The sequence below is a fragment of the Bombus pyrosoma genome, linkage group LG13 (assembly GCF_014825855.1).
Source record: "Bombus pyrosoma isolate SC7728 linkage group LG13, ASM1482585v1, whole genome shotgun sequence".
Taxonomy (NCBI): Eukaryota; Metazoa; Arthropoda; class Insecta; order Hymenoptera; family Apidae; genus Bombus; species Bombus pyrosoma.
The window spans coordinates 77,593-97,024 of NC_057782.1; the positions used below are offsets into that span (position 1 = coordinate 77,593).

General features: G+C 32.7%; 1 long non-coding RNA gene and 1 pseudogene across 1 annotated transcript; both read left to right on the forward strand.

Annotated features, from left to right (window-relative positions):
* Positions 1 to 772: 772 nt before the first annotated feature.
* Positions 773 to 19,432, forward strand: part of LOC122574348 — a 69,710-nt pseudogene continuing 51,050 nt past the window's right edge.
* Positions 7,099 to 7,931, forward strand: LOC122574181. Its single transcript, XR_006318934.1, has 3 exons — positions 7,099 to 7,175; positions 7,407 to 7,609; positions 7,732 to 7,931. It is a non-coding gene; the product is annotated as an uncharacterized LOC122574181 (long non-coding RNA).

Genomic DNA, 19,432 nt, shown 5'->3' on the forward strand with positions numbered 1-19,432 from the left:
CGGTAAGGGCGTCCTTATTTTCAATAATTATCTAAAATTTGAAACGTATCCAAAAATGTAAGAGCTACAAGATATTTATTGCGAACATACACTTACAATTAGTGAAAAATTATGATATAGCATGAGTAGTATGGTTTTGAATATGCAATTTATGATAAATATAGTTTCACCAAATATTGTGCCTAATTAATATATGTTGAATAATTAGTTGTTTAAATGTTTCGGTAATCATTATGAAATGTAATGATTTTCTAATAAATACCTTTTTTAGATCCGTTTCAAATTTTCTCAATATAATCACATATTACCAATATAATCAGAATCAGATACTTCCGTATTGTTACAGTGCTAATGAGATTCCAAAATGATTTGTACAATTTATTTCAGTTTCTTCACTATGAGTTCTGTATAACACTGTCACAATCTTTTTCTTTGTAATTATTTCTTTTTTCATTTAGAACATACAATCTTATGAAGTGTGAAAGAATTGAGATATTTCATGCGATAAGCTTTCAAATAATAGAATTTTTTGTCTGCAATTTGTGACAGATTCTTTTTGTATCGTAATAAAATAATAACTTACTTTTATTCACGTTGTGTTAATAATATCGCTGTTATGCAACCTGCATACATTATTTCAAGGCTTGGACTCTAATGGTTAAAATTCCAATATTTGTTGATTACATAAAAAATAAGTGGTCATCAGAGTAAAAAGTTCTGGAAGTACCTATTTTCTCCTATTTTTATAATACAGCGTGAAAATTTCAACCGAATGACAGGGGCAAAGAAAGAACGTAGAAAGCGTTTCGGTGAGTATAAGACAATATAGATATTTGTATCATTGCAGAGTAGACTTGCGCATTGGCTGGCATTCTGTTTAGTTTCTTCGCCGATGTAATACACCTAGTTCCGCCAGTCACGTGGAGAACACTCGCGGCTTTGGTTCATTTCTCTTGCTCTTTCATTTCTTTCGCCTCGTTCAGTTCGCATTATTTCCTATTATGTTTAACGACAAGTGATATCGATTGATTCAAGAAAGGCAGAAGTTGCGATACCTGACAACCAGCAGAATTTCACACAAGTAAGAGAAAATTCAAATTGAAGGACTCATAACAAAAACGACAAATTTCGCGTGCTTCTATACACGTAGTAGAATGTTACGACGCAATTAAATTGATTATTAAGAGTTAATATGAAGCAATAATGAATTGATGGTAGTATTGTCAAACTTTGTAGAACTATTTTCTTTAGCAAACTTTATATCTTCAGATTCATTAATTTCTAAACTATAACTCAGTTTAAACATTTTCTTGTGAATGATAAGAAAACTTACTTGTGAATGTTAACGCCAGCGATGATATGAGTATCATGAATTAAAAATAGTAAACATATAAAGTAGCATATAGAGTATATACTAAAGTATAGTATTATTGTTATAAATTTTATATAACATACTTGATAAAAGACTTTGTATGAGCTGCTATATACCAAATTGCTGTTATATGTATCATAAATATTGGAAGTTTGTGTATTTATCTTCTTCATTAAACATAAACATAAACACGTTTCACAATTTATCGACTTGTTTGTAGAATATCAATTTGAAAAGTGAGTTATCTAAAATTAAATGCATTTAACTTTGCACTTTCCATTAGTGATCGAGAATTATATGTTTGGATAACAGAGAACCGCACTCGTAAAAGAAACGAGAGATAAAACAAATTCTATATCTATCTATCTATATCTATTCCTGAAAACATTCTTACTTTTCTAAGTAGTAGTAAGAATTTTATTTTCGCGGCCCTCTCGGATATCGTAATCTTGAGGAATACTGTATTTACTTAACGTAGGTTTTATCATAACTATATCCAAGTTACTAGAGGAGAAAGAAATATCAATGCGAAGATTTTCATACATAAATACTATCTCTGACAAAAGGTTTTCAACCATATGCAACAGTTTAAGTTAACTAAAGGTATTACAGTTTTAGAGTATATAAAATGTTATGATATAAATATAAATAATATGTAGAATTTAAATCAGTCTGATGTGAAATAAACTTAAGAAGAGAGAATTTTCCAATAGAAAATAGTAAACAAATAGGAAGTTATTAGGAAAATGTATCTATTTGACCGTTGGAAGTTCTGCGAAAATTTATTTATGTTGTATAAATAAGTATAAAACTTATAAGTGTTCATTTTTACGATTTTGCTAGTCTGTCGTCGCCAAATTTTCAATTAATGTAACTGGACATATTCAAATAACTTTTTCTGCCACAAACGAAAATTTTGTTACAAAATTTCTATTTATATCACATATTTTCGAAAAGTTTACATATATGTATGTATCTTCGTATGTGTCAGATTATTCTCTTCTTTAATTATTTCTTGAGAAGTTAAAAAATCGACAAAATTGGGCTTATATTTCTCCTATGTGATTTTAATATGTATTCATGTAATATTTATTAAATATATAAATGTGTGCAAAAATGTGTTATATGAAGTACTATTTCTGAATGAATTTCTATATTTTTCTAAAATCTGATTATATTTATTCGATTACATATACGTGCACTGTTACTATGAACAAAATACGTATAATAGATCGTGTTTGTGCTTTCTGGAATTAGTGGACCGAGTTACGTTTCACTTCGATACACTCCATTCTGTTTTCAGAATTTCTACGTATTGTGTGCACTTAACAAACGAAGATAGTTAGTTAGATGAGATTGTTGACCATTAGAAGTATGAGAATCGTAGAATTTAATGGATCAACGTTGGTATATGAAATATGAGATAGTGCTGGTAGAAATAAGGCTTATGAAACAGATATATAATATTGAAAACTTGCAATGACTTACGAAAGTACATTTGAACACTTCTGATCAATAAGTGTGATATATTATGTAATCTCGATGGCTTACAGCACTGCAATTAGTAAATTCTATGTGCAACAAATAGTTCTTGACGGTTTCTTTATAATATATAAAAATCATATTTGTATCTACTTCATCAATATGTCAAAAATGGTAACTTTGCTATATGTAATGTAGAGATATTTTCGAGAAACACCATGCCTCTTTCTCATTCTATGTTTCTAAGAAGAATCACTGCACGGTTTGCAACCAATTTTATAATAACATTAATAAGGAAAAATATAATGCAAAAAGTATTTATTTAATTATAAGGCATTATTGATATCTTAGAATTGTTTTTATGTTGGAAGCGCTACGAGTGGACATACAATAATTGTGCAAGAAAGCATCGATATTATGTGTCGAATACGAAATATTTTGAAATTTTACTAACACTGTAGTAAGATAGGACAATCATAAATATGTTGATAAAATTTAGAATGAATCTAAAAATGTACATAGAAATTATGAGATACATATATATTGTAAAAATCATGAAAATATTGAAGCAATCAATTATTTATTCCCACTATCTTCAGCATTAATTGTACGTTTCATAACTATTCATTGGAAAGTAAGCGTATACGAATTTTTTTGCCCAGTGTGTAATAGAACTGAATGGTATTCCTATTTCCTATTCCTCTTTTAATATTACTAATACTAATATATATACAATGTAGTAACAGTATATATATATATATATATACGTATATATATACGTATATATATATACGTATATATATGTATATACGTATGCGTACTTCTGTTTTATTGTTTTGAGTTTTCGATACCGTTAAATAATAGTCTCCCTTTAGCGTGCTAACGTAAATCAATATTTGTTACTTGGCTAACGTACATGATAGGTATATAAGTGCAGTTATGATTTATGGCATCCATATTGTGCATCTTATAAGTTTCTGATAAATTGGAAACGATTGACTTCATCACGATTGTAAATATCAATATTTTAAATAAATGTATCATGATGTAATATAACTAAATGTGAAATGTGCAAATTTAAAAAGAAAAACAAGTTGAAAGGATTACTGAAATGACGAATGTCATACTTTTTTGATTATGAAAAACATTATTTATGAAAACAGATGAACATCTAATTTCCTCTCGAGACAGGGCCGTGCAAAAGTAACTCACTCATACTTCTTGGAAAAAAGGTCACTTCGTTATGTTATACGTATAATACAAAAATAGTTGTAGATCATCTCATCTTACACTGCAACAAATTTTTTGATACAAATCATAATTCCACTTGATATTAATTCTACTTCTGTAAAATATAACTTAAAAAAGTTTCAATAAAACATTAGTGCTGTTTAAACTTTTAATGGAAATCAATATTTTCTGTGAATTATAACATGATTTCAAGTGAGCCTCTAAAAACTTACTATAGTAGTCGTTGCAACTATAAACAATCGATTAAAAATAAAACTACCTTTAACCAATTGGTTTCTTACTCGAAACCAAATTTCATGTTAACTTCAAAATTCAGTATTTGTTTCTTATATTAGTTTTTTATATTGCATATTTTTAACGTCAATATTTTCCCATATTCAACTAAATAATTGAGCAACAATTATAATTAAAGTTAATTTAAGAAAAATTTCCATCATTTGTTCAATTGTCCATCATTAAATGCAGGTACCGTTGTGACATTAGCTATCCCTTTAGCCAAAAAATATTCCTATTGTTTATATAAACATGAGTAAATATTCTAAAGAGGACAGAAATAAATGTGTAACTTAGTACCTTATAATTTCGACATCAATGAATATAAAGATATTCAGATAAAGTAACAAAATAGTGTTACAAGCTTTAACAATTCTGTTATAAATTCACTCATATCTTATACGCAGGTTATAAAAAGACAATTTAATTGCGTCATAATATTTTACTATATGTATAGTGGCTCACGAAAATATCCGCACAATCAGCATAGAAAATTTTGACGCATATATCATTTTTATACGAAACATTCTGAAATTTCAATAGAGTTGTAATGGGATAGAGTTATTATGATTACCTTAATCTCAAAATGTACATATAGTGACAACAAAAAGTATTAACAGATGCTCTTATTTCACAACGATGCGTCTTTTTAGCACGTTCTGTTGTATATATGTATCTTCATTTTCATATTGGAAAATTTTTGTAATCATATGAAAATATTACTAAATAATGTGGAATTTGATGTAACATTTACATATTAAATTACAAATATTATAAATACTATTTGTAACCATTACCAAAGCTACAAGACATTTATTACATAAATATTATAAAATTAGGTACTATAAAATATGAATAGTGATCTAAATGTATAATTAAACGTACAGTAAGTACCAAAGATGGTTCCATTAAATATTGTAATTCACTAGTATAATGAATAATACAAAGGTTTCTCAATTATAGTTATATAGAAGTTTCGAGTTATTAAGATTAACTAAAAAATATAATCTTTGTAGTGTATTCCTCCACGAGATCCACTTTCGTATAAATGACTATAGCAGAGCGTTCTAAATGTGCTAATCAACTGGGCGAAATTGATATTCTAACTTCATAAAAAGAGGACTATTTAATAAACTCATGAATGTTGATCATGCTGAAAATTTATTCGCATTTTGAAATTTGTATTTGTGTAAAGAATGTACAAGTAAGTTGTAAGTACATGTCCATACTTCAAGGGATGAATCTATACACTAAAATGAGTAAAAAACGTCATAAAAACTATGTTTTATATATCTTAATTTTTGAGATGTAGATGATTAAAGAAAATGTTCGAAGCTTTTCCCTTGCTTTCTTTTTGTGCAAGAACAAATTCAGTAGATTCGCCCTATAAAGTATGGACATGTATTTATGATTGACCTTATATAAAAAGCATAAAACAGTTGAAAATTACATTAATGAAACGAACGTGGTTCAGAGTAATAGTGGTGCAACTTCCATTATTGATTTTTCGGGAAAAACAAGCATTTGTAAAATTTTGAATATTGGCGAGTATTTAAAGCAATATCATCTCTTTAAATACGGCAAAATTACATATGCAGATACTTCATTATTATACTGATATTTTTAAATTGTCTTGAACATGTATGTGATATGGTTTTATTTTTAATATGATTGGAGATATATCACTACCATTCTGGGTGACATAAATATAACTATTATTTCATTGAATAAAGAAAACGTCTATCATAATAACGATGCCATTTTTATGTAATATACAAACTATGTTAAGTAAGCGTAACTTCCTTTTCCACGTATAAAGCATGATCTAGTATTTTATAAATATCCTAAAGTATTAACATTATTAAGCACGTTATTGTTCTTCGGTATTCCCTTACCATTTTCTCTTCTTTCATTATCCATAATGGTTTCCCTGGCCAGTCTTCAACGCTTCTAAGAATATATATATAAGTACATCGCGTGCAACCAGTTAATCGAAATATTCGTTATAAAAATTTAGCTACAATGGATCGAGGGTAATACTATTAGTATCGTTTCGGCTATCGTTCTTTTAAGTAAGTTTGAAGTAGCAACAAACTGCAACAATGTAAATATTCTTATTTTAAAACATAATTGCATGTGTGCACGACATTCAGTTAATGCGCAACACTTGTTACCTTAATGTCAAATTAATATTGGGTAATTGATTCAAAGAAATAGATTAGCCTTGAAACGATGATCTATCCATAAAGAAAGTTTGCAGAATGCGCTAAACTATGCCGCGGAGCTTTGAAAAATTCGAGGCTCGACCGTTGGGACAAAGAAACAGAAACACGAAAGCCATTTTGATTTCCCTCCGAAGAGGATGAAATGTGCGCTCTTCCAAAAACGTAACGATTCTGCCTTGCTCAGTGCAATCAACAGTTCGGTACGGTTCAAGCGGAAATCCGAAAATATGTACGTTAATTGGTTGGTTAGTGAACGCAAGGCCTAATCAACATGCTCATGCACTTCCGTGTGCCCGAGGTATGGGTAGCCCTTGATGGGAAGCTCATGATGGGAACCGGCTAAGTAATACCTAGATGAGGCTTCAAACGATTAGGTAAGAATTAGAATAAAAGAAGATTAAATAGTCCTTTACTGCTCGAGCCGATATAACTAATTACGTTTTAAAAGTAATCGCGTTTATGGCACGATTGGATATTCAGAATACGATGGACAAAGAAACTTAAAAATTAAAAATTGCTACCATTGCCGAAAGGAACCAAAAGTGCTAATATCCGGACTCAAAACTAGCCTGGTAATTACTTAGAAAGCGTTTCTTCTTTTATCGTTCCTCATTAAAATCCTTACGTTTTTGTTCTTTCGGAGGGAATATAATTGTCAAATGTAATTTACGATATTTACATAGAAGTAGGCAAAGTAGTTTATTGGCGTAGATTTGTCCAGTATGTAGACCTTTATTCCATTAGAAAAATGTCAGTATCAGTTGCATTAATGTAGTTAATTAAACATCATGGAATTCGTACAGATTTAATGCATAATCAAAGAGGGAGGTCAATCAATTATTTTCTTCATAATCTCCTGGATTGATGAGATGAATAAAGTTCCCTGGCTGTTACGTTTGGATGATTTTCCAATCTGATTTTATAATGACTGTATAGTTTTATTCCTTCAGAAACCGATTTTATGTGTTGCTTCCTGCGGATTTCGTTCTTGTGGATATGCCATGAGGTACTGACTACTATATTATATTATATTATATTATATTATGTTATATTATATTATATTATATTATATTATATTATATTATATTATATTATATTATATTATATTATATTATATTATTGCGTCAGCGGCAATATGGAATTCCAGAGTCAGTGCGAATCGCGGTGGAATAGAAAGAAGACGATCGGTTTGTAACGTCAACAAATATCTATAACCGACTCAGAAAACCTGAACCGCTTTGCACACGACACCAACTCCCAAAAAAAGGAATATGAATTCGGCATGTAGGCATAAGATAAGCGAACATCTAGAAGGGCTGAGTCTTGATCGAGGCTTCAGTTTTTCGGTAACGGTCTAATCGCAAACTTGTACTCCTATTAAATAAAGGTATCTCGAACCCAACAATTTTCGTTGTATTATTATTTTCCTATCATTTTACGTGACAGGTTCTCGGTGATATCGATTAAATATTTGAGGTGGTATGTTAGTGAAGGTGCCCACAAGAAATACTCTTAATGTTCAATAAAAAAGTTTATTAAACTATTAATAATCAACAGTCAACAATTTACGATCAACAATTAACGATTAACGATTAACAAAAATTACGATTAATGATTAACAACAATTAACGATTAACGATTAACTATCAAGAGTCAATAATCACGTATCTCTAATTGTGTTTGCTTCGTTATGACGCTTAACCTTTCGCACTTCGCAGCTCGGTGCTACAATGAGAAAAGTAGGACGAATTTACTTAAAAGGAGTACGCCATGAGATCGGATGAATACTTTTGGCCAATGAACCAGCGTCACTAAATGAAACAGAAAAGAAAGCTGTCGATATAGAACTACACTTACGAGAAGAACAAAGAGATTGGAGAAAAGGACCCAGTCGATTACCTACAAACTGTTTTACCGACCATCAACCACTAAGAAATAATAGACTAACACCATCAACAAGAAATATCATGAAACGTAACGAAACGAAAATACTCGTTAAAGCAGAACAAACACCACCCATTGAATGAATGCAATCCAAATGCTTCAAATCTGGAAAGATTGGACACATTGCACCTCAATGCCGAAATTTTCAATCAGCTAACCAACGAAACCTCCCGCCAGGGCGAGTGAATCAAATCAACATAGAAACAGAAACTCGCGACGAAACGACGGAAGACCAAGAAAAGTTCCAAGAGTTAACACTACAACAGACAAACTCTCACAATACTGTTTAACACAAGAACTGGACATGTGACACACCTCATCGACACAGGAGCAGGAATCAACCTATTGAAGAAAGACAAAGTAGATTCTCAAACCTTCAAAGCTGATGAACCTCGAATATTCTACATGGGACAGGACAAATATACTACTAACGAATTTATTAGATCTAAAATGTTTGGCAAAGAACATAAATTTTGTATAGTATCGGAAGACTTTCCCCTAATAGAAGATGGAATAATAGGACTGCCTTGTTTAGAGAAGTACCAGTATGAAATCTCCAACGATAAATTAAAACTTGATAATAAAATTTTATACTTTCAGAAACCAGAAACGATACAACCAGGCGAAAAGAAAGTTCGAACCATCTACCTCGAAGGCAAACCAACGCAAGTATGCTTCTTCGATTCAGGTGAGACAAATCATGAAATTTCTAACGACATTGATGACAGTAAAGAATTAGATCAAGATTGCTAAACTTAAAACCATAGTGAGAACAAATCATATTGAACGCGAACTCCGCGAACCCATAGAGAAAATATTAATACATTACATCGACGTATTCAATTTAGAAACAGACCTATTACCATGTACTAATCTAACAAAACATACAATCACATTAAAACAAGACATACAGACGCCCAGAGTGCCACAAAAACGAAATCGAGAAACAAATGACAGAAATACTAAATAAAAACATTATAGAAGAATCAGACTCTCCTTTCAATTCACCAGTATGGGTTGTTCCCAAGAAATTAGATGCATCAGGAAAACAGAAGTGGAGAATAGTTATTGACTTCAGAAAACTAAACGAACTGACTAAGACCCCTATCCATTACCCGACATAGAAGATATATTAAGCCAACTAGGAGACGCGAAATTCTTCTCAGCACTTGACCTATAATCCGGTTTTCATCAAATCCCTATGGACGAAAACTCAAAGAAATACACTGCTTCCTCAGCACCTCAAGGACATTTCCAATTTAACAGAATGCCTTTTGGACTCAAAAACGCACCAGCAACATTTCAGAGAATGATGGATACAGCATTGCGCGGATTAATTAATAAACATTGCTTTGTATATTTAGACGACATTATTATATTTGGAAGCACTATTCAAAAACACAATGAAAACTTAGCCATAGTATTACAAAGACTAAGAGAATTAGGATTAAAAATCCACCAGACAAATGTGAATTTCTAAAACCAGAACTCGAATATTTAGGACACATAATAATATCAGAAGGAGTAAAACCTAATCCGAAGAAAATAGAAGCAGTCGAAAGTTTTAGAATTCCTAAAAACTTTACCGAAATCAAATCATCCTTAGGACTCGTGGGATACTACCGGAAATTTATACGTAACTTCTCTAAAGTAGCCAAACCCCTGACGGACCTAAACAAAAAAGACACTACCTTCCATTGGACGGACAAACAACAGAACAGTTTCGATATACTCAAACAAAAACTTTGTGAAGCACCTGTTCTGTCATACCCAGATTTCTCTAAAACATTCATATTAGCAACAGACGCTAATAATGAAGGCCGTATTATCACAAGGCTGACATCCGTGTTGTTACATCTCTCGAACGCTAAACCCTCCAGAGAAAAATTATACGACTACAGAAAATGGATTATTAGCTATCGTATGGGCATTGAAGCGACTAAGACAATATTTGTTAGGAAGGAAGTTTATCACTCATACAGACCATCAAGCACTAAAATGGCTAAGCAGTTGTAAAGACCCTTCTTCAAGACTTATGAGATGGAGACTAAAACTAGAAGAATATGAATACGAAATAGAATACGTTAAAGGCAAAGATAACCCAGTAGCTGACAGTTTATCCCGAATACACACGATTACAAAAATAGAAAATCCCGAGAATAAAATTTTTCTAGATTTCTTTCAGCACTTTACCACATGGAAACAGAACACTGACACATTTCAAAGAATAGAAATTAAATCAAATGACAATTCTTTCTACCAATTAACTCGAAGCGAATTAGGAGAATTCTCAGAAGCAAATTGGCTTAAGAAACTCCACAAAATAATACAGAAAAACAAAAAGATAGGTATAGAAGGTATCACATTCTCAGAACTAGAAAAAAATCAAATTAAGCTTATTCTTCTTTATTTCAAGGACACATATAAACCAATCACATTCGCATGGGATCCAGTATGAACTCTAACCCAAGACGAAATCGAACAAATCATAAGCGAAAATCATAACGGGACTATAGAACACTTAGGCATCCAAAAGACCTACCAACGAATAAAAGAACGATATAAAATTCTACATTTATTAAATAAAGTCGAAGAATTTATAAAGAAATGTGAAGCTTATCAAAAAGAGAAATTAACGCGGATTAGACCAAAAGAAGAACCAATAATACCTGACACACCATTACAACCTAACGATAAAATTGCTATGGACATCATAGGTCCTATGACCAAAACTAAGAAAGGAAATCAATTTATACTCTTAATACATGACAAACTGACAAAATACTTGGTCCTAGTACCACTAAAAACACAACAGACAGAATCCATAATAAATGCACTCTTAGAACACTACATTTACATATTTTGTCCACCCAAAACGATTCTAATAGACCAGGCACAAAACTTCATTAGCGAACTTATGTTAAAATTCGATGAGGCATTTAAGATTAAACGCACTAAAACCACTAGCTTCCACCCTCAGTCAAATGGATCTCTAGAAAAATCACATGCCGTAGTAAAAGATTTAATTCGTACAGGTCTGCATGATAATAATGATAAAGAATGGGATGAAATATTAAACTTCATATGTTTGGGTTATAACACAGCCGTACACAAAGGTCCCGGATTTTCACCTTTTAAACTAACATTCGGTAGAGACGCTAATCTACCATCAGCAATTGCGAAAACTTCGAATCTAACTTACAATGATATGTTTTCACTCTGGCAAAGACAACTAAATAAATATTTAGATATCGCGAGAAAAACATTAATAAACAGCCAAAAACGATACCTTCGAGACCAGAAAAGAAAGATAGTTCGAACTCAAAAGGTATTTAAAGAAGGAGATTTTGTATTAATCCATAATGATCACAAAAGACACAAATTAGATACTGAATGGTTAGGACCATACAGAATCCACTCTGTCAAAACCCCTTATTATGAAATCATAATTGATAATATTATAAAGAAAATACACGGTAACAGACTTAAAACTTATTACTTTTCAGGACATCCATCATAACTACTATATTGGATTACGTTAAGTATAGCGAAGAAATTAATGTATTACTAATTAATGTATTAAATTAATGTATTCTTTTGTATGTGGTTTTATTCTTTTTATTTTATATTACTTTATATATATGTCGGAGACGGAAGAACACTGGAGCCTCCCCTTTGGAACTTTGGGAAAACCCCGTAACATTGTAATCTAGATTCTACCATAGCTGTAATTAAACAATTGTAGTCATTCAGTCCGATTGTAATTGTTCGAAACTTGTAATAGTGAGCTTGGGCTCGAAGCGACAGCCAGTCGCCGAACGTAGCCGCGGACAAGGGATGAACGTTTTGTGTGACAAAGATATGGAGTAATAATATAGCTCTCCTTAAAAAGGAAATAGTTGTAACACTCGAATGTAAACATTCCAACGGTCTCTGTCCCGTGGCTCGCCACACGCAGATCCTATTCTTCGGGTAAGATAGGTATCAGATGTCGACGCATCTCCACAATATGTTCAGCTAGCTCGAAGGTCCCTTATAAATCTTAAGATTTAGTAAGCTAAAGTTCTTCAAACAGACAAACAATCATTGTCCCAATTACGGAAAGATAGGGAAACTTATTTTTCTCACGAACGACGCTTCCCGCTAGCAACTTTCCCTCAAGGACGGCTAGCATTCTTTTCTAACCACCAGTATGGAAATTGACCAATTAACAGCAACGTTAATTTTCCTCACCTCCCGAACGAAGGCTTTCCTCGACGAATCCGAGGATCTCGTGTCCTTAGACACACCCCGTATAGTTTTCCTCTGCAGCGTCACCGAGACGGAAATTACGCCCGGTGGATATTCTACGTTTTAACAGAGTTAGTCCAGTAATACTTGTAGCGTAGACAAGAAAGTGGGTACAACTTGGACTTTGGAAGAAAGCGCATTTTGTTATCCCGTTGACCGCGGATTCGTTATTGAACCTAGGATTATTGAACCTGATCTCGAGTATCTAATTACTACGGTTATTTGTCAAATTCTATAATACTCGTATTTGCACTATTGAATATCTTCTGTATTGCATAACAATGTCTAATCACAACGAAGATTCGTTTCACGCCCCTAACCCCAACCCTACTCATTACGTGAACCCGACATATATGTATAGTATATTCCGTTCTTACGTGTATATAACGCGTTTTCCTATAACAGGAATTCGTATAACGTCACATCCATAACCCATGTACATATAATACATATCCCTCGCGTGATACAGAGGTCTACTGTATATATGAGTCATGTAGGCATATATAGTATTCCTTTTAGTTTACATTTAGCAAAGTATTTGATCCCCTAAAGTAAAAGATCAGAGATAATTAACAATAGAGAAATATTCTTCATAACTTATATTATATTAGTTCGTCCGTCCAGGATGTAAACTAATGTAAATCAGTTTTATCCGAATAAATTCTTATCTCTATAGATCTTCATTTGATTGGATATTTATTAGGTGATGTTGCAATTAATACAGTTCTTCTGAGACTTAAGTGCGAAACATGTAATAACCTAATATTAATTTCATACACAGAATTCTCCGTTTCAGGACTATAGCTTGCCCCAGTTGCGTGAGAAATCAAGGAAGATTCACAATTGAAGACTACTCTACGAGTTAATACGTATGTACATAAATCGTGTATGTTTTTGCATTATACCCGTGGGTTCCCAACAAATGGAAGTTGTTTCTGTTCGGAGTTTTATAGAATTGAAATATAAAACTTAATAGAAAAAATGAAGAATTAGAGAAAAATAAAGAAATATTCATTACCGATCAGATATTAACAAATAATTTTTATTTTCCTCTAATACTTATATAAAAAACAACAGTATTATTTACGTATGAGATTCTTATGATGATATTTATGATATTTACGTATGTATTTATTCTTTATTATTATTTCACATCTGACTGAATTCGGCTCTCTGCTTTTCAAATAAAGTTTTTTAATTGACTATCGATCGCAACGCTGAAACACTTCGCCATGTTCATCTAATATGTCTCTCTGTGACTTCTTTATTTTCTCGAATGGAAGAAGATATGAAAGGAACATATCTTCAAAAACTTTCTGAAATTCAAATAAGCGCGAGAAAATGAATTACTCAAAATATTCCGAATAATGGATCTGACGCTGAAATGCGTCTATAGAGTGATTCATAAATTGATCACAATGGTAGTTGAACTGATATTTTAGCAAAAAGATATTTCGGGCAACAGTAAATGAATAATTTGATGCAAAAGAAGATTTCAAATGTATCATTTTTCAATAAAATTAGGCGTCATTTTATATTTGTTAGATGGGATCATATATTTTGTTGTCCCATTTATATATATATAATGGCATATGGTACTGTGTCATTGAATACGGGCTTTTGTAGTTTCAGAATATGAAAATATATGATGCTATTTAAAAAATACAAAATGATACTTTTTTTTATGAAAAAATAGTACTTTCGAAAGTTTATTCTACGTCAATAAATTCTTCATTCGGTAGGACCCAGCTTCTGTTACAGAATTATTTTTATTAACTAACTACACTTGTTACGTCGCGTGAAGTGGTCCGCGCGACGTCTATAGTTGCCTGGCCGCCAAGGGTCTGCACCGCTATTCAGACCCCCAATAAACTCAAGGACCCACCATAAACCTAGGCTTTTAGTTTATCTTTTGTCTTGGTATTCATAACTAACTCCTATTAACCTTGAAGGAATCATTATTCCTGTAAGTGTTATCGGTTTATGGATGGTCCCTGGAACAGTCCTTAGGTTTATTATGCGTTCGTACTAATTACGGAGAAAACGAATATTTCCCTAACGGGAAAGCTGGTTTTTCCCATGAACAAGGCTACCTCGAGGTTTCTTCAGTAATGCTACGAGAACGCACTTCACTGTTACTACGATAATCGTACAGTCAACACCTGACTGCAGTCACCTCTCTGATATACATCTTGGATACACATCTCAGCTACATACCTCAGATACACATCTTAGATACACATTAGAGTTATACATCAGCAAAGTGTAAAATCGTTGTTGAAAATATATAGTATAACCTGTCAACCGCAATGTTCTACAAAATCAACCACCCCTATTGTCCTAACCGAAATACGGGGATCGAACTGTTCGTGGTGTCAATTATTCTAATCGTAACAGGAATTTACGACTCCCGTTGATGCGCTTCCTCGCGATCATGTCTGCCCGCGACTGGTCGAACAAAAACAACATTATTCCACAAAATTAGGGGATCACTAAAGTTTGAATGAAAAATTATGGATTTTTGAATTAGTGTAGCTTTGTGAAAAAAGGGCGCACATCAGTCTAGCTCGACCTCTTTTAGACTGAATTGAATTTTTTTAAAGATCCTTTTATATCATAAAACAGAGTGGGAAACTGAAATTAGTTTTTTCTTTCCTGAGTGTCCTTTAAACATCCTGCTACAGAAAATTAATTACATCAAATTTATGTCTCGCTTGAAACGATTTGAAATTTTTACTCGAAACATTTTACATTAAAATCAGTACTTGCCCAGTAATTGAAGTGGTTTCTGTTACGTGTCCCCTCCCCACCGCTAACCGCGGATATGAATCCGACGTTGCTTGCAGAGGTCATTTTCACATTATTCCCGCCACAAGATGACTGTCCAGGTCAGCCACGCATTTCCTCCACTTGGACAGTGGAGTGAGGGTTGCGGATGACGAGATGCTGGATGGCCTCTCGCGAAGTGGCACCGGGTCCGAACGGGATCCCGGGACGGGTAAGGGCGGAGACGATGGGGATCATGACCTCAGACTATGATACCTATTTACACGGTGTATGAAGGCGGGAGCCTACCCCCGGATATGGTGAACGGCGAGGTTGGTCCTTCTTCGAAAGGAGGGTCTGACATGAGGAAGATATTAATATTTCTGGTGCAGTTAACCATGTTCACATAATGAAATAAGCAATTATTTGAATAGAATATCAACATAAATAACAAATAAAATAATTCTAAATAATAAAAGAAAATGATTCGGAAAAAATCATTTTCTCATTTAAATAAACTAATGCATAAAATTATTTTAAAATATCATCTAGACAAAGAAGATGATATTATTATCATTATTTCGTTATCATCATTTAAAGAACATTTCCGAAACTGTTATTTATACAAATTATTTAAGTTAAATTATTTATGATATTACATTCAATCATTTGAAAAGAGTAATCTACAGTTCTTCTTTAAAGTTTTATTTTTCAAACAATACCACATCGTTAATAGACAATTAGAAAAATTATAAATGAGATATATTTTTGAGATATATTCTTTGTTTCCTTATTACTTTCCTTATTAACACGTTGACTGCCACGCCTGTTTTAAAAAAAATCTCCGTCAGGCCACGCCTGTTTGAATCTTGGCCGAGCAACGAACGGTATAACTTAAAATCTCTGCCCTAATTCATTATAATGTCGAAAAGAAAAATTGAAAACTTATTTCTTAGTAAGTTAGATAGCAGTGAAAAAGAAAGCTTTTACGAGGCTTATGATTCCGGAAGAAGCATTATACGCGTATGCAAACTATGTTATGCAAATAAAAGACATCGAATGGACCGAACAAAGGCACAAAGGAATTTGAAGAAAACAACAACTTATTGACCAAATTGACCCGACCAACCTTAGCTATGTATAGAATGCTTTAAAGTTTTACATGCTAAATAATTTTTTTAATAAACCATTTTTGTATTACTTTTATGACAAACCATTTTCGTATTACTTTTATAACAATTCAACAGTTTTATTATTATGGAATATCTTTTCAAATACCTACGACGATCCTTCGTAAGTAGTCAAATAAGCGACACCCGAATATGGGTTTCATGGCCTGACCAGAAACTTTGCTGACACCCGAATACGGGTGTCGTGGCAGTCAATGTGTTAAGAGAGATAGTATTATCGTATACCTAATAATTTGATAAAATGAACTAAAGCCAAATATACATACATAAATTTCTGTTTTGTAAAATGAGAGAGTGTTACTTAAATGAAAAAGGTAGATTAATTATTTAGTTTATTTTTATATAATTGTCTAAAAGCTAGATAATGCAGTGATTTCTTTGTATTTTAAAAGCGCTTTCATCATATATGATACCGAATTTCAGTTGATAAACCGATAAAATAATAAATACTACGTTCTATTGTTTACAGGACGTGATTCCATCTGAGGTGATTAGGTCGTGATAGGTACTCAAGGAACACTCAAATATATTTAACAATAAATATTTATTAACAATCTATGTGTACACTTATGCATAGAATTCGCGGTTACTATTATCGGTTCGCGATTCGTGATTAAAAGTTTGACTGCTGGTCGATGTGTTTTGATGCGCGATATAAGTTCGGATGATGATTGCTTGAGATGCCGAAAACTTGGATTGACTCGGACCGCTGCGTAGCAATTCTGACGACTGTAACAACTGTTGTGTAACGACTCTATGTAATGACTCTCATGTAGCGACTCTGTGTAGCGACTGACTTTCCGTCACGATGATGCTGCAAAGGAAAACTATGATGGGGTGTGTCTAAGGATTCGTTGAGGAAAGCCTTGGTTCGGAAAGTGAGGGAAATGGATGTCGTTCTTGATTGGCCAATTTTGTATTGGTCGTTGGAAAATGATGCTAACTGCCCTTGAGAGAAAGTTGCTAGCGGGAAGCATCGTACGCGAGAAAAAGCAGATTTCTCGTATCTTCCCGTAGTAGGTGAGATAGATTTAGGGACTGTTAAGAGAAAGACTATTTGTCCCTTTGGAGAATCTTAGCCAAATAAATCCTAAGATTTATAGCGGATCCTTAGGCTAGCTGAAAATATTCTGTAAGAATGTATCGACATCTGGCAATCATCTTGTCCGAATAAATTTGGTCTTCGTGTAGCGAGCCACGGGACAGAAATCGTTGGAAATCGTGATCCAGTATGATTTCAACCTTCATGATAGCTCATGTAAGAATTTGATATTGCTTTTTAAAGAAATTTCGATTATTACATTGTACATTGAAATATTCTGATATAATAGATCTCGAAATGATACTTTTTGAATTATACTTTGATCAAAAATTTGTTATATTTCAATTTTAGATAGGAAACGGTACTACATTCGGTTACAATAATTTTTTTATATCTTGACATTCGAAAGTTGTAGAACATATTAACCAAATATGGGAGATATATAAACAATTTAATTTTTCGACAAAAATACACATCAAATAAAAGTATAATAAAATTTCACATTACGTAAATATGACAAAAACTTTAGCTGCGCTTTCTCTTTTCATATTGAGTTGTTAGTTATATATTTTTCGCTTTTTGCAACTTATGAAACAGTAATATTATATAAGGAGGTCTATATAATTGGTGTTAGAAAATGTGGATGATATTTATAAGTTGCTATCTCAGACATGGAGAGAATGAAAAAAATTTCTGTACAACAATTTCATTTGCTACTTCCCGTGTTTTCAAAAATCCTAGAAAAAATAATATATGCCCGCCTAAAACCAATAATTGAGAAGGAAAAATTAATACCAGATCACCAATTTGGATTCAGAAACAAACACTCCACGATAGAGCAAATGCACAGGCTCATCAATGAAATAGTACTAGCATTAGAAAACAAACAATACTGTACAGCCCTCTTTATGGACACCGAGAAAGCATTTGACAAAATAAACCATGAGAGTCTGCTACAAACAATCAGAAAACAATTCCCGGAGCAAATATACCAATTAATAAAATCCTACTTAAGCGGCAGAACCTTCGTAATAAAAATCAAGGACACATACTCTGAAGTTAAAGACATCAAGAGGTTCCGCAAGGAAGCGTCCTAGGACCAATACTATACACATTATACGCGGCCAACATACCAACAACTACCAATAGCAAAATACTGACATTCGCGGACGATACAGCCATACTAGTCAGACACACTAACCCAGAAATAACAGTCACATTACTACAAGAACACACCACAAAAATAGAAAAGTGGCTGCAAGCTAAACAAATAAAAGCAAACCCCAACAAATGCAACCATATAACATTCACATTGCGAAAACAGACGCCACCAAACATCCTACTGAACGGCACGCACATAACACAAACAAGACAAGTCAAATACCTAGGACTCCACATGATACACAACTCACATGGAAACAGCATATCAAATCAATAACAGACAAAATACAGACAACAAGGAGACAAATGCACTGGCTAACAAGTCGAAAATCCAAACTAAGCATAGAAAATAAACTTAAAATATATAAAACAATTATAAAACCAATCTGGACATACGGAATACCACTATGGGGGACAGCAGCAAAGAGCCATATAA